The 17,603-nt window shown below is 40.0% G+C and overlaps 1 protein-coding gene across 1 annotated transcript in view; it reads right to left on the bottom strand.

Annotated features, from left to right (window-relative positions):
* Positions 1 to 17,603, bottom strand: part of LOC309498402 (uncharacterized protein) — a 201,848-nt gene that overhangs the window by 80,425 nt on the left and 103,820 nt on the right. The window lies entirely within an intron of this gene.

The following is a 17,603-nucleotide window of genomic DNA, read 5'->3' as shown; positions in this document are numbered from 1 at the left end:
AGATGCTGGTGAGGAGGGGCCTGTAGAGACCACAGGGAGTGGTGGTGGTGGAGATCCCGGTGAGGAGGGGCCTGTAGAGACCACAGGGAGTGGTGGTGGAGGAGATGCTGGTGAGGAGGGGCCTGAAGAGACCACATGAACTGGTCGTGGAGATGCCGGTGAGGAGGGGCCAGGGAGTGGTGGTGGAGATCCCGGTGAGGAGGGGCCTGTAGAGACCACAGGGAGTGGTGGTGGAGGAGATGCTGGTGAGGAGGGGCCTGTAGAGACCACAGGGAGTGGTGGTGGTGGAGATCCCGGTGAGGAGGGGCCTGTAGAGACCACAGGGAGTGGTGGTGGAGGAGATGCTGGTGAGGAGGGGCCTGAAGAGACCACATGAACTGGTCGTGGAGATGCCGGTGAGGAGGGGCCAGGGAGTGGTGGTGGAGATCCCGGTGAGGAGGGGCCTGTAGAGACCACAGGGAGTGGTGGTGGAGGAGATGCCAGTGAGGAGGGGCCTGAAGAGACCACATGACTGGTCGTGGAGATGCCGGTGAGGAGGGGCCAGGAAGTAGTGGTGGAGACGCCGGTGAGGACGGGCCAGGGAGTGGTGGTGGAGATGCCGGTGAGGAGGGGCCTGTAGAGACCACAGGGAGTGGTGGTGGTGGAGATGCCGGTGAGGAGGGGCCAGGAAGTAGTGGTGGAGACACCGGTGAGGACGGGCCAGGGAGTGGTGGTGGTGGAGATGCCGGTAAGGACGGGCCAGGGAGTAGTGGTGGAGATGCCGTTGAAGAGGGGCCTGTAGAGACCACAGGGAGTGGTGGTGGAGAAGACTTTATTTTATGTGGGATCCGGGGTTGTTCCTCAACATGTAGCCTCAAGTGATCAATATTTATTCTTGGGAATTTCACCCCCCCCTTCTGGGCTTTCTTCTGTTTGGATTGTTGCCTAACCCTTTCTTGGGAAGCTCTAGTGTTAGTATGAGCCTCATTTAAGACCTCACTCATAGCAATCGCCGATTCTGTCAGCTGTTCAACAGACATTGTATCCTGCACATTCTTGTCAATCTGACAAAAAGGGCAGGACAATACTGTTAAAAAAGTGCTACCTATTTATCATTAATTATATTTATATGAAAATTGTAACAATCGGCAGTTACCTGATAGTGCTCAGGAATTTCTGAAGGGTACCGGGCCTCCCTCCCAAACATTAAAAAGTACCTGACGCTTTGTCCTAAGCCCAAACATTACTGCATCTAGATGTCTATCCCATTCATTGGGCTTGTCTCTTACAAGCTTGCAAAGGGATCTGGTAATATAATAACATTATTTTCAGGTTCAAAGCAGTCAGGAAGGAACATTTACAATCATGCATCTAGCACACATTTTTATCAAATTTTAATAATGTGTATTGAGTGTACATATTCAGTAAGTGCATTTTCTAGGAAATGAAACAATGAATTTAGCATTTCTATTATCATGCTCTACTTAAATACATAAATGGCTAGTTATTTGCAAAATTGTTATCAGTGTGAAAATAATTAAATTAAAATATTGTTACCTCTGTATTGTCGCATTCATACGTTCCACTCATACTTTGATAGTAGTACCAGTTTATAACAATTATTAGTTAACACTAAGTTGCCAACACTTCGGAAAAAATAATAATTCGTTGTTACACTGCATCGCTTTCTGTCAGGACTTTTACATACTTTTCTCAAATCACTGAAGTGACCTCGACATCTGGGTTAGCGGTAGCATGAGCCGTCAGGCAAGTGTTATTTAAATAAACTCCTGATGTACTTACAAACTTTCCAATGCCTCATTTTATGAGTACAGAACCTATTTGTACTACTGTAGAAGTTTGGTACCATTCCGGGCATTATTAGTGGAGTAATTTACAAGATACATCATTGGATCCATTAGCGCCAGGACTAAGCCATCCGGCTGATATCTCTAAATAAGCTCTGACTTTAATAATGTTCAACCAGGGGAAAAAAGGCTTCTGTGGGGGTGTTTGGCTCGAGGTCATGGTGCAAAGGACCCTAGGTTGATTTTACTCCGAACCATCCCTTTAAATGACATCCAGTTTATTAGCAACACTGTGCACGAGCGTAGATCCCGCGATATCCATCTTTGATCTCGCAGGTGTCTGATCCACAACGAGAAGAGAGAACTGTCCGTCTTGCCTGCGCTTTTTTCACTCCTCCTCTCACTGCAGCCGCCTACTCTCGCATATATTTCAAAAATATATATTTTAAAAAATATATTTAAATCAGTTTATTTCATATTGGGGTCATAAGACACCCAGACTTGATGAATAACTGAAGTTTTATATGTTAAACTTGTTGCCGAGCATTACGAGTGTACGGCTTATTTTGTGTTTCTCTCTTTTTGTATATTTGTTTTGTTTACTTTTACATGTATGTTTTTTGATAATTTTGTGAGTAGATGAGCAGTATTTTATGTCTGTTTGGTGTTTTTCATGGATCTACAGTGAATGCGCTGCATGGATGAGCTCAACATATCGTCTTCATGTGATGCTTTCTGGGAGAATCGAGTGAAAGAACCGGAGTGTTATATGAACACACTACTCTCACTGTTTATACTAAACATGTCATAGAATATGCATAAGTACGCTAATTGGGACAGACCATAAAAGTCCATGAAATGAAACTAAAACAACAACTCAATGTGACAATCATACTGTAGAATATGACAGTCATATGTTAACACTGTTAAGTTAAAGGGGGGGTGAAAAGCTATTTCATGCATACTGAGTTTTTTACACTGTTAAAGAGTTGGATTCCCATGCTAAACATGGACAAAGTTTCAAAAATGAAATTGTACGTTTGAAGGAGTATTTCTGTGCCAAAAATTGTCCTTCTGGTTTGTCACAAGTTTCGAAAAGTTTTTTTCGAGTATGGGTCTGTGTGACGTAAGATGGGGCGGAATTTCCTTATATGGGTCCTAAGGGCACTTCTCCGTGTGCGCGCGCGCATCCGTAGACCAGACAGACAGAGAGAGAGAGAGCGAAAGCAGTTCGCCATCAAAGCGCTCTGCTCGGCCTTGGAAGTCAATGTCACCAAAGAAGTGGGTTTTTGGTTGCCAGGGCAAGAAAACCCTGCACATATTCCCAAAGAACCCAGCGTTAAGGGACCAGGCGTTTTTTTTTTTTCTGAGCATCATCAACGGAGCTGTGTAAGACTTTGTTCCCTGGATTTCGACGATGATTGTTTTATAAGTTAAACAAAGCCCAGATCGACGGATTTGCAGATCGTCTAATGCTTAAGGATCGAGCAGTCGCAATAATAAAGGTGAGTAAAACTGATAAAACTGCTTCAAATGTCTCTGTGTTGTTAGTGTGGTGCGTTAGCACATAGCTTTAGCTTCGCCCACACACGGCCATAGACAGTATAGCACACGGCCCGCCTCCAGCCGCTCGAATTTTTCCGGAAAAATTCGGTACAGCCTATCTGTCTTTTATAAATATAATAAAACTAAATACTTTTTGTAGATATGAAGGATGCAATACTACTCTATAGGTACTCAAGATTAACAGGAGATTGAGTGAAAATGAGTATTTCACCCCTCCTTTAAGTTAACACTGAAGATAACTCTAGCATTATGCACTGAAAAACACTGATGTTCGAAAGACAGTGATGATGTACCTTTAGAAACGTGTGTGTTTATAGTTGAGGGATCCTGAGAGTGTGTGATGTGGACTGGATTCACTGCTGTCGTTGAATCAGCTTGAGCTGTGAAGATGAATGTTAGTTCAGATGATTAATACTGTACAATATGACATTCATATTTAAACTCTGATCATCACATTACATAAAAAGTTAATATTTTTGCTGTCAAGTTTCAATTCCTTTATTATTTCCAGCATCACGTTTTGGACTGTTACTTCACTGCAGCTCATTAGTTTGAAGCAATGCTTTGAGTTACTCTTCTGTGAGAGTCAAAGAAGCTTTTGTTCCCTCAGCTTGTTCTGGTTCAGTGATACTGATAGACCTTAGTGTTACTGACATTATGAGGGTCTTCTAACACTGTTTTCTCACCTGAATACTTGACAGTGTATCTGACTGAGGTCTGGAGTTGATTTCTGTGAGTAAGCCGACATCTCCACTCTCTGTTCTTATCTTCATTCAGGAGTGTTGTAGTCAGAGTGATGATACAGTGATATTGATCTGATGATGATGATATCTGATATCTGGAGTCTGTCTTCAGATCAACACCAGTCTGATTCACCCACAACAGCTCAATTCCCTTAGAACGAACCCAATAATCACAGTCGACTGAATACAACTGACAGGAGAGAGTCACAGAGCGACCTGGACTGATCTCAGTCTGTGAGGATGATGATGATGATGATGATGATGATGAAGACACTGAAACTGAACACAAGACACAAATCACAGACTCTTCAATCATCATCTGAGTTTAAAGGGAGACTTTTAAATTGACCACATAATCATAAACTTACCATGAAGAATATGCAGATAAACATGTGCATCAGTTCCTTGTCCGTTATTCACATATTGTCGGCAGATGTATAATCCATAATCTTCTTCTGTGACATTCTTGATGTTCAGAGAGCAGTCAGACTCCAGACTCAGTCTCTCATGCCTCTCTTTGTATTCATTTTTTCCCCCTAAAGTAATCAGTTCAACTACCTCTGAATGTCTGACTCTGTTAGAGTAGATCCATGTAGTTGATTTGCAGCCAGAACGAGCTTTATTACAGGGCAGACACACATTTTCACCAGAACTGATGAACACATCATCCACTCCACTGGTTCCTGAAACACAGTATATCTCAGTGATCATTATGATATATGCTAATAAATGAAAATATAAAACATACCAGCAGAAAAAGCAGAAAACTAAAATACACACTATAAAAAACTGCGCTGATAAAATACATTAGACAATGAATGAGATCTGTGCCACTAGCCCTTAATCACTCTTTGGGGTCAATCTGACCCCAATGGACTTTTCCTTCATTTTTTTTTAAAGTGTTACCTTCATCTCAGGGGCATGAAACTCTGTGACTTTTCCTAAATAATCTATCTAAACATGCACAAAAAAAACTGGGCTTGATTTGATTGTTCTAAAGGTGTGTAATTTTTTTTTTTTTTCCTTTTAAGGTGTTTGGGGTCAAAATGACCCCACATTGAAAATGAATGGGAAAATGAAAAATGAAATGTTTGTCAAAAAAAAAAAAAAGTAAATCCATTATAAATCTGAAAAATTCTACAAATAAACCAAGGTCTGGTCCTAGAGGTCCTGTTTATGAAGTATTTGTGAATCAGGAGAAGAATTTTCGGGAAGGTCTCTTTACGCACAAATCACTCACATATTTACTCGTATATTTATGAATGTTTCATGAATGAGACCCATTGTGTGCAAGAATAAACTGAGCATGTACAAATGAACTCTTTCCAGACTAATTCCACTAAATGTTGTAAATGATTTCCTGCAGGACTGCCGAATGACTAAAGAAACATTGTCGGCAAGATGGTAGAAAACTGTACATTTCTTGTCTATTCCACCCACTGCCACTTATACCAACGACGGAAATAAGCGCAGTTACAATAGATTAATATGTGGGACTGGGAGTGCGTTGCTGTAGAGAGTGACAATATTGTGTTGCAATAGAAAGCACTATTATATATATAAGTCAATATACCAAATCAAAACTAGTTAGCACATTATTTGTAATTGAAAGGGTATATTGACAACATGGTGATAGTTTAGGGCTGGGCGATATATCGCACGATATTGTTAGGCGCTGTAAATGAAAAAATTCATTATTATGTTCATTGGTTTAAACCTGTTAACTTCATTTGACTGTGTGTTTCTGTGAGGGTTTCTAGCAACTGAGGGAAGCAGGAGGTAATTTAGGTCATAAGTAAAGGCCTTTTGGCTTCTCAGGGACAAAGAACAGTGTGACCTGCTCAGGGGGGGTAGGAAACCAGCCCAGGCCAGTTGAAGATAGGGGGTATCTTTTTGGAAAATTACAGAGAACTAAGAGGTGTGGTCAAGATGTTAGAAAACCTGTATAAAATGTCTCAGTTTTATTATGTTTTTGGGATTGTTTGTTTACAAGCTGGGTGGCTGCGGCTTGTGAAGGAATCCTCAGAGAATAAAGCCTTTTCTCTTTATTACAACATCAAGGATGTTAAGAGGCTAAAAGCAGGTTTAAATATTTCCCCATTGAAGTCAACAGGGTGCAAATTTTAAAAAGAGGATAACACGGTGTAGGCAACACCGATTTTTGTCGTTGTTCTCTGTATTGACAGCACTCCAAATTTACAAAAAAATTAGCTCAATGTTAAAATTGACCGGAGTTCTCCTTTAACGCCCCACGTACTTTTGCAACAAACTGCTGTATCATTCTTGTGGATTTCACTTCAGTCCTTTGGCTTATAGCTTCCACACTGCTACTCAATATATGGCACAACTTCATATATCCAGCAGCCACACAGTAAATTCCACAGTGTTAAATCAACACTGCTCAGAGCAAATATGGTCCCACTCTACAGAGTGTTAAAGTAACACTAAAGCGGTGTTAAAGTTAATGAGATAATTAAGTGATTAATTTAGTGATGATTGAGCATTATTGAAGACACCTGATGTTAACAAGCAGAATCACTGAAGGAGAAAATCATAAATTGTAAGTTACCATTATGGTGATGGGTGTTTGCTTTAGTTGGGCTCTTGACCCTTATATGTTTACTTTAAATGTTACTGTTGTTTGTCTGCTGTTATTGATGTATAACAGTCAAATGAACAAAGTAAAGTGTGATCTGATAGTGTTGGTTATGTTTTGACATAATCATGCTGTGATCTGAAAAATGAAACTTATTGAGATAGTTTGGTTTATCTTGTTACCAGCAGCTTTGTGATTTTAACAGCATATGATTATCAATACTTTACTTATAATCCAAAATATTTCATAAACATTGTTCTGATCAAAACACTTTCAAATTAATTTATTTAGAAACACAGACATTAATAATCAACCTGTGAATCTCAACAATGGTGACAATAATAAAGCATGTTGCAGTGGCTGCCACCAATCACAACTCATTAATGGCTCCCATCATGCATTGCGGTATGAATAAATTATGATCTGAATTGTCTATTTAATTTACTTTCCCTAATTGAATATTCTGCTCGTCACCATTGTTGAGATGCATAGACTGAATCTTGACGTCTGTGTGTGCCTAAAGGAAAGATTTTTTTGTTTTAAACAACTTTTAAGAAATCCTTTATATTATATAAAAAATTCTGGATATTTATGCAGATTCACAGTTATTTTGTAACCAACAACATAAATCGAAGTCAGAAATAAGAATCATAATGAGTTCAGTGATCAAGTTCAAATGATGAATTTCATAATATAACCAACACCATCAGATCACTTTTTTTTTTCTTTGTTCATCTGGCAGTTATAACTCAGATACAACAGCCAAACTAATTCTGAAGTAAACATATAAGGGTCAAGAGCCCAACTAAAGCAAACACCCATCACCATAACGGTGGCTTACAATTTGTGCTTTTCTCCTTCAGTGATTCTGCTTGTTAACTGCAGGTGTCTTCAATAATGTTCAATCATCACTAAATTAATCACTTAATTATATCATTAACTTTAACACCGCTTTAGTGTTACTTTAACACTCTGTAGAGTGGGACCATATTTGCTCTGAGCAGTGTTGATTTAACACTGTGGAATTTACTGTGCAGCAACCGTGAGCGTAAGCATGCAAATGATAAAAGTCTTGAAGACAGGAGAGGGTTAAAAAACAAAGGTTCTTCCAGCAGCCAGGGCCCAACTGACAAATCAGGTGATCTTGACACATTAAAAACTTTTCAAGCTTCAAGCATAGATTCATAATATGGGGTAAGGTCTACCAACTCGGACTCTTGTAAATCCATAAGAAATAAGTGTTTATCGAGTCCCATTCCACCTACCCTCCGCAAAAGGGCTATTGCAGTGTTCATACAAGCAAAACTGCTGTTGTATAGCAGTCTTTGAACAGTTCATAAACGAAAAGTCATTAGTCTTGCCTTGAGGTCCACCAAACCCTGTCCCCCTTCTTGTACAGGAAGATACAGTACAGCAGATCGGACCCAATGGTATCCAGACCAGAAAAAGTTTACCAAGTGCCTCTGAATCGCTTGAACTAGACCTGCTGGTGGTTGCAGTACATTGAATTTATGCCACAGAGTGGATGCCACCAAATTATTGGCCACCAAAACTCTTCCCCTGTAGGACAACTGGGGTAGCAACCATTTCCACCTAGACAATCGTGTGCATACTTTTTCCTCTACGCCCTCCCAATTTAATTTTTTTAACTCATTAGAACCAAAACCCCTAATCTAATTTCCATCTGAGGTCACTAGGCAATTGTGGGAGGTTCTCTGAAATACCTTGACCTACCCAGAGAGCTTCACTTTTATCCCAGTTCACCTTGGCTGTTGAAGCCTTCTCATAAACATAAAGTGCATCAGACAACACCTGTTTTTAGCAAATACGGTAATACATTTACATTTATTCATTTAGCTGACGCTTTTATCCAAAGCGACTTACAATTGCTATATATGTCAGAGGTCGCACGCCTCTGGAGCAACTAGGGGTTAAGTGTCTTGCTCAGGGACACATTGGTGTCTCACAGTGGATTCGAACCCGGGTCTCTCACACCAAAGGCATGTGTCTTATCCATTGCGCCACTACCACCGGTATTATTATAATATTATTGGCATATGCACTGAAAACTGTTCTTGAAGTCTTAAAAATAACAGGTATATGCAAGCCAGACATTTTTTCTCGTAATTTGCAAAGAAAAGGTTTAATTGCTATACTATATAGCTGTCCTGATAAAGGACACCCCTGTCTTATGCCCCTTATTACAGAAATGGGACGGCTCAATCCACCTCCCACCTTGACAATAAAAGAAGCCCCTGCATACAACAATTTCACCCATTTCAAAAAACCTTCTCCAAAACCAAAAACATTCAAAACTTTAAAGAGATAGTTGTGGTCAACACGATCAAACGCTTTTTCTTGGTCCAGGGAGATTAAACCAATTTCTGTTTTAGAAACTCTGCAGATATCGAAAACATCCCGTATCAAAAACAAATAGTCCGATATTGTCCTTTCTGGAACACAATATGTTTGGTCACTGAGTACAATTAAATGGAGATTAAATTAAATTAAATAATTGCCTATTTGCAAGGCATTTGGATAACATTTTGTATTCAGTGTCAATAGGGCAACTGGTCTCCAGTTCTTCAAAAGAGACAAATCTCCCTTTTCAGGCAACAATGATAAAACAGCCATCCCTCCACACAAACACTCGCCGTAACAGCAACAATAAATAAAAAATAAACACTTACCAAACCATGCAGAAACAAGTTGAAATGGGGAAAAAAGAAAATAGGTTAAAATCCACCACTCAGTCTTCGCCCCCCACCACGACCACCACCACCACCCTCGCACGTGGAAACTCCCATAATTCCAGAGAGAGAGAGAGAGAGAAAAAGAGGAGGCAAAGAGAGAGAGCCCCAAGAAATGGACCCAGACAATAAAAGAGACAGAACAACAGTTACAATTTTCTTGTATCCTTTCCCTGACCATGTGACTAAAACCCCCTAAAAAGGCCAGGTTAGAGGATGCTGGCCCAGAGTAGGTGGCGAAAAGGGCCCACTAGAGGAGGAGACAGAGGAAGAGACAGTGCAGGTTGAAGGCAACAAGTCCAAAAAGGCAACAAACACTTACAATAAACAACACCAGTCAAAATCAATCTCTCTCTCTCTCTCTCTCTCTCTCTCTCTCACACACACACACACACACATATGCGGAAATTGAATAAATACTTTATATTTGGTTGAATTGTTGTGCCATGTGTCACATCTTTTCTTCTGCAAGTCTGAGCAATTATTAATAACAACAACAAAAACACTAATAATATTATCATTAATGAAACACCCCCATTCCCGCGACCCATCCAACCTAAAGAATAAAAGAGACAGAGCAACAGTTACAATCTTCCTTACAATTATCCTTTCCCGACCATGTGACTAAAACCCAAATGTGAGACGTTCAAACTGACCAATCAGATAATTACAACTTCCCCCACAGTACTAAATGTGTGACAATTCATCGACCCCCAAAACATCTTGGCCTACAGTGATCACTATCAGCCCCTCTGTGCCTTCAGGAACTACAAATGGTCATTGTGGTAGAAAGAGGGGGTGGAAAACAGTAAAGCAAACGTCTTTGTTCATTTCAAATATCTTGGATTATTTTCAATCCTACAATGTCTTTAGAGAAAATACAGATTTCTTTTCCTGTGAGAAGTGAAGAGAGAATGGTCAGTCCCAGCAGACACAGATCACACTTATCAGCCATTTTCTGTTTCTGTCAGCCTTTCTCTTCATTATATATAGTTACAGCTCTTCCTTTAAACATCATCAGCTCTTCCTCTGGTTGGTAACTTCCTGTCATCTGATCAAATGAGTATTGAAATCCTGCTAGAGTTGCTATAGTGCCACTAAAGTGTTGCTTTACGTTTGTGTGAAACGTGTGAGAAATGCATATACTGTGAACACACTGTCTCACACATCTGCTCTGAACAGTTTATTGGCTACTTTTGCACACGAGAGAATTACTGTTAGTCTCACTTCTTTATTTTAGCAGTTTCCAGCATGACGTTAAAATCCATCCATCCATCCATCCATCCATCCATTTTTTTTATCTATCTATTCCAAAATAAGAGCCCTCCAAAATTCATAAATATGCTGTTGTGTCTATACATTCATTAGTTTCCACAGATCAATTTCAGCTCAGGTGAAGAGTACACCTTCTCACAGAGTCAACTGCACCTTTTCAGGACATTCTGATGTTGTATTCCAAAATAAGAGCCCTCCAAAACTCATAAATACCCTGTCACAGACAGCATTACCAGCTTCACTCTGTCCCGGTATAGAGAGAAGCAGACAGGGGAGTAGTTCATAAACAGAGTTTTATTGAACAGAGGATCAGCAGAGATGACTGGTGAGTATATATTGAAGAACCTGAACTGCATGATAATCTTAATCTCTTGTTTGTAGATGAATGTGGATACAGCAGGCAGATGGCTGGAGACAGAAGACGGGTGACGGAGGACAGGAAGCGGATGACCGGAGATAAAGCACTGATGAGGAATCTTCCAGGTAGGCAGCAACAGGTAAGTGTTAGGTAGGAGTCTGTGAGGTCACATAAGGAGGAGACCAGACAAGGAAGTGAATGGGAAGTGTAGTGGTGTGACATTTGAAGCGAGGCGTCGGAGCTTGTGTAGAGGAAAAATGGGCGTCCCAGATGAAGCCGTGTGTTTACGTGGAAATCACATGACTAATGACAAACGAACCCTTGGTTTGTGTGGATACGTCATCGGTTCGGTCTGAGTGTCGCTTCCGGATAAAAAAAAAGGGGGTTTGAAACTCGCGCCTCCTTGTGGGTGTTGCAGGAGTAGTAGAAGCAGTTGTAGAGTCAGAGAGTCAGAGTTAGAGAGTTGTGTCATCGTCATTATTGTGTCAAATATGTGTTAGGTCTGTATATTATTACATTATATCAGGTTAGATTAGTTAGAGTATATTGTTATTATTAATTATAGTATTATATTAATTAGATAAGATTATTTGGATTGCTTTGGATTTTTGGATCTGGACTGGACTGCTTTTTGATTTGGATTACCCTTTTGGGTTTGTTTGCTTTTTGTGACCTTTTTCCTTGTAATGGAGCCAGCAAGAAAGAGGAAATCCTCCCCTGTCTGGGAGTATTTTGAAATGGTTGTTCACAATAAGGTATGTGTATTATTATTATGTTTATTATTTTTTTCTGTCTTGATATTAAAATAATCCTTACTATATGGCTGTATTATATTTCATGTCTATTCATTTCTGTTTCAAGGTGAAATGCTTGCTGTGCCTAAAGGAGCTGACATACAGCAATAACACCTCCTCCATGCTCAGGCATTATCGAGCACTGCATGAGCACGCAAACTACTAACAATCCACACAGTAGTCAAAGTAATTGATAATAATAATAATAATAATAATAAAACATTATTTAAATAATATTTTAGGCTCCTACAATACACCTGCATTTTATTTTATTATAGATTTCCAAAAAGAAATGGTGAATGAGGCCCTGGTTAACATGGTCATCATGGACTCCCAACCCTTTTCTATTGTGGATGATGATGGGTTTAGGGAGCTCCTGCATGTGTTGGATCCCACTTATGTTATCCCAACTCGAAAGGTATGTGATTAATAAAGTGGTTCATCATTATTTAACAAGTTAAAAGTAAGAGTAGCTGCATTTATTTTAATCCACAGGCTTTGAAGGTCATGGTTGATCATAAACACAAGGAGGCTAAGGAGAAGGCCAGAGAGCATTTGCAGAAAGTTGCGGCTATAAGCCTTACCTTGGACATGTGGACATCCCTAAACATGGATGCCTACCTAGCAGTAACTTGCCCTTTTATAGATGACAATGACAAGCTCTGCACTTTTTAATAGGTGTAGAGCATTTCCCCAAGAGCCATTCTGCTGAGAACTTGGCTACTGGACATATCAAGCTCATGGAGGAGTGGGGCATAAAGGATGAAGTGAAGTGCCTGGTAACTGATGCTGCAGCCAACATGATAGTGTGTGTAAGATCATTGAATGTTAGGCATGTGATATGCACTAAACCTTATTGTGAGGAAATCTTTTGATGACATCAGTAGCTTCAACGACATTCAATCCAAATGTAGGAAACTGGTGACCTACTTTCCAACCAGCACTACAGCAAAAGAGAGACTGGCCCAAGTACAGGAGCAGATGGGGAGACAGTTCTGAAAATGATAATTGAAGTGGACACTCGCTAGACCAGCACTTGTAACATGCTGGAACGTCTCTGTCAGCTGAGAGAGCCAGTGGGGGGCAGCCCTGGCCTCTCTAAAGGCTGACGTCACCTCTCCTACAGCCCTGGAGTATGAGGCAGTCCAGGATGCTTCTTGCCCCTTTCCGCCAGGATACAGTAGAGCTTTCGGGAGAGAAAAGGGTGTCTGCCTCCAAAGTGATACATCTGATGAAGATGCTTAATCACGCTGTAACGAGCAAGCTAGAAGGCCTCAATTCAAATTTAACATCAGCTGGGTGACAGCCTTGTACGAAGGGTCAGGGAACATGCGGTACATTTAGAATCAATAAGTGTGATGACCTACGTTATTGGATCCCAGATTAAAAAAACTGGGATTCTTAAGTCAAGGGAAACTGCAAGAAGCGGTATCAAGATTAAAATCTGAATGTGCTTCTGTAATCAGAAGTTCTGGTCTCCATTCTGCTTCCACCAACACACCCCCAGCTCAGCTGCCAGTCTCTTCAGAAGCAGGGCAATCTTCAAACAACAGTAAGTAGTATATGTCTTTGTTGTGTGAATGTTCACATTAGTGAGTAGTACTGGGAACAATTGTTAATGGATTTTTTTTTTTTACTTTGTACCTTTATTATTAGGTGACCTTTGGCATCTGCTGGATAGCACGGTTGATCACAGTAGAAGGAGCTCAAGTGCAACAGCAGATGCTACTGTAGAAGTGGACCGATATTTATCAGAAGTGAGTCTCACAAGATCTGAGGATCCACTAGTATATTGGGCTCAACATAAGCATCAGTATCCTCATTTATATCAGCTGGCACTGGCGTTTTTATGTTCCCCTGCATCCTCTGTTCCATGCGAAAGGATCTTTTCCAAGGCTGGAGAGGTTTTGTCCAAGAAGAGGAATCGTCTAAACCCCAACACACTTGAAACAATTCTGTTCCTCAATAAACATTATTTGTAATCCTTCCTTCACCCACCCCAACCTGAAGTGTTGCAGTTTGCTCCACTATATCCAGAGTCCCATAAGCACAACACTGCACTAAAACTAGTAATAATTCAATGCACTAAACAACCCAGAAACAATTCTTAACCTTTCCCACCCCACACTTTTCTGTTGCAGTTTGCTTTATTACACTCTCTCCACCTTAAGCACTGCACTCAACACAGTCTCACCTTTTTTTTGTTCATACTGTCACTATCCAAACAATTTATGAATAATGAATGAACTGTGTGTGACCGTTTTCTCTGCACAAGTAAATTCAGACAGAGAAAGAAACATATTTTATTTTATACCCAGGCAATGGACAAATGTCTGCTCAGGTCATTGGTTCAGTATTGATTTATTTGTCTGCTATTTCTTTTCACAGTCGCTAGGTGTCACTAGTGAGCAATGCTGAATGAAGCTTCGAGTAATGACCCTTTGAGTGAAGCAATGGGCTGCGAGGTCTCAGTGGTTCAGGAAGCTTCATTTCACCATCACTAGGGAAGTGTCTCTTTATACTGTGAGTCGGTGATGATGTGCAGGAGCGGTGAATCAGACTTCCGGGGAGAGGGAACAAGTTATTCTGCTCTATTCTACTCTATTCTATTATTTTATATCCTACTTTATTCTGCTCTATTCTATTATTTTATATCCTACTTTATTCTGCTCTATACTTTATAGCGGTTCGTTTGGGCAGGTGTGAATGCGGCAATCGCACTCGGGTGCGCACCAAAAGTGGACCAAACAAGCATACCGAGACCTCCTCGAAGAGGTGGTCTTGGTACGCTTTCAAACGAACTCTGGAGCGGTTTGTTTGGGGTGAGAACGTGAACAGAACCAACTGCGCATTTTTGGACTAAACCAGTTGCTGTAGTCAGCTGCGCTGTGATTATGGGATGAGGAGAAATGTTTGTTGACAGTTTGCACTTTAAGCATGGCAGCTCGCGGACAAACTTGGAGTTGTGAGGAGGTGCGGAAGCCTGATAGAAATTTGGTCTGATGACCATATGTCCCAACTGTCAAAAACAATTTTAAAGAGAGAAAGGGCACAACATTACCTGATGGATCATTGGAATTTTTTTGGATGATGAGCATGTCACTGTTTAGCAACATTAATGTTGCTCCTCCTGAAGTGACTTGCCTTCGCCGCGTGCAGTGCATTAACACATTATTTTCGAGCCGCATATCGCTTCATTCTCAAATATTATTGTTTGTCTAAAGTGGTGTAGACATACTATATAATAAAATATGACCAGGGATACAATCAGCTCACGCAGTCGTCTCTCCATAGTAAACAGCGGCGTGTTGCCTGCCAGATTTTCCACCTCTTTGTTTACTTCCGGGAGTTCTGTTGGAATTTTCCCGCACGTTAATTCTGACCAATCGAAGTGCAAGTGTCCTTTTACTCAGGACATGCTAGCTGGCAACAAAGGATTCCATTCTAAGCTAAGCTAGCGCCGACCCTGTCAAACTAAAACAATCCATGCACTGAGACAAAAATGCGTTTGCCCACCTATCTAAATGTAGGAAAGAAGGTGAATAAGCCCTATTTCAAAAAACGGTGGAGTGTTCCTTTAAAGGTTAAGGTACAATATCAAGAGACAGCCTCTGCTAAGCCAATTTTTTTGTAAAAGTTGTTGTTTAAAGGTTTTAATGATACCTTCATAATTTAAGGTAGATTTTAACTTATCACTATATTTGAGTAGCCTTGAAATAAAGGAAATTAAAGTTTTGTAAGTCAATTTGCTGATATTAAATCAAAAACTCCAGTGTTAAATGAACTCTCCTGGGAGTTTATATGGCTCCAGACTCAAGAGTGTTAAAGTGTTAAAATATGAGTGTTAAATTAACACTCAAGAGTGTTAAAGTTAATGAGACAATTAAGTGATTCATTGAGTGATGATTGAGCATTATTGAAGACACCTGATGTTAACAAGCAGAATCACTGAAGGAGAAAATATCATTTTTAAAGACACTGTTATGTTGATCAGTGTTTGCTTTAGTTGGGCTCTTGACCCTTAAACTGTTAATATTGGATTTTGTTTGGCTGTTGTATCTGAGTTATAATTCTCAGATGATCAAAGAGAAAAGTTGATCAGGTGGTGTTGGTTATGTTTTGACATAATTATAATTTGACTTGAATCACTGAACTCATTTGAATTTGAAAGGTGAGAATTTGTTTCATATAAAAAATAACCAGGTCTGTCCTGTCTGTCAGCGCCTTGTCAGTGTCCTCTCTGCTCCACAATGTATTTTTCACTGTGTGAGAACATTCTGTGGCGTGAGAGCGGCGTCGCTTCTCGGACATAGCAAGAGTAACTAAAGGGAACGGAAGGGAATGGTTTGGAACTGTTCGCAAACCGATCTTTGCGAATGGTCAATTGAATGAGAATATACAATATAACCAATCACTACAAGACAACTCGACAGATTCAGCGGTATTCATTCGCGGAAAAATTACAAAGCCTACATGTAGATTCTTTTAAATGTTAAGGGGAAGATTAAAAAAGAGAAACTGGATCTGTGAATTCTCACAGAATCACAATTGAATTCACAATTGAATTCATATCTTGCTACTCAGTCAGAATCTCATTAACCTGGAGTCCCAGTCTCTGTCACAATAATCATATATGTGATGTTTCAGGCCTATTGGCAGACATCCATTTAAAATGTAGGCAATGGCTTATAAAGAACCTTTTTTCCATTTCCACTTAAGTTTCTCAGCTTGCACTCTAGTAACATTAGTGTGGTCCAGGTAGCTTTTGCAAAAAAAAAAAAAAAAAAAAGATTATCAATGGCTACTTTTACTTTATTACTTTAAGTAAATTTCCAAGCCTGTACTTTGTTACTTTTACTAGGGTAAAGAAGTTAAATCAGTACTTCTACTTTTACCAGAGTATTTTTTAACATAAGTATCTGTACTTCAACTTGAGTACGGGAAGTGAGTACTTTTGCCATCTCTGGTTATGGGTACTTCATCAATGTAAGTCTATGGGAATTTTTTTTTTTTTTTTTTTGCAGAAATCATAAATCGGAGGGTTTAGCACAGATCTCAATTTCAGTCTGTAGTACAAATTTTGCAGAGCGAGTTACACTTAAAATAGATAGTTAATTGTTAGTGGTTCGTTTAGATCTATAACACTAAAGTATAAACAATAATATACTTTTGCAAAAAAAACATCAATGATCAGAAACAGAACTGGTTCAATTTCTAGTGCTGTAAACATAACATCCATGCTTTTAATATATTCATGATTTTGACCTTTTTGTTTTTATTCTTCCAAAAAATAATGCAGTCATTTGCTTGTATACAGCTGACATACAAAGCAGAAATATGAAGCATTTAAGGTTTTTATCGAATTTTCTCTCCCTCCAAAACCCCCCTTACAGGGATGATCAAGTGTGAGCAGCACTGCCTGACTGAATACAGGACTCTCTCTCTCACACACACACACACACACACACACACACACACACACACACACACACACACACACACACACACACACACACACACACACACACACACACACACACACACACACACACACACACACACACAGTCTAGAAGTAAAAGGTTAAGTCACATTTGCACCCAATGGACTGCTCTGATGCACATAAATCACCCTTGAGACATGCAAGCTGCTTTAGTTTCAGATTTCATTTGCATTTGCTCCAGGGTGGAGGGGGCCCACAGCAATATTTTTTTCCTCGAGCTACGGCCCTGATAA

The sequence above is a fragment of the Leuciscus leuciscus genome (assembly GCF_965113295.1).
Source record: "Leuciscus leuciscus genome assembly, chromosome: 1".
Lineage (NCBI taxonomy): Eukaryota > Metazoa > Chordata > Actinopteri > Cypriniformes > Leuciscidae > Leuciscus > Leuciscus leuciscus.
Note: the sequence above shows the minus strand (reverse complement) of the source record. Positions and strands in the feature narration are given on the sequence as shown.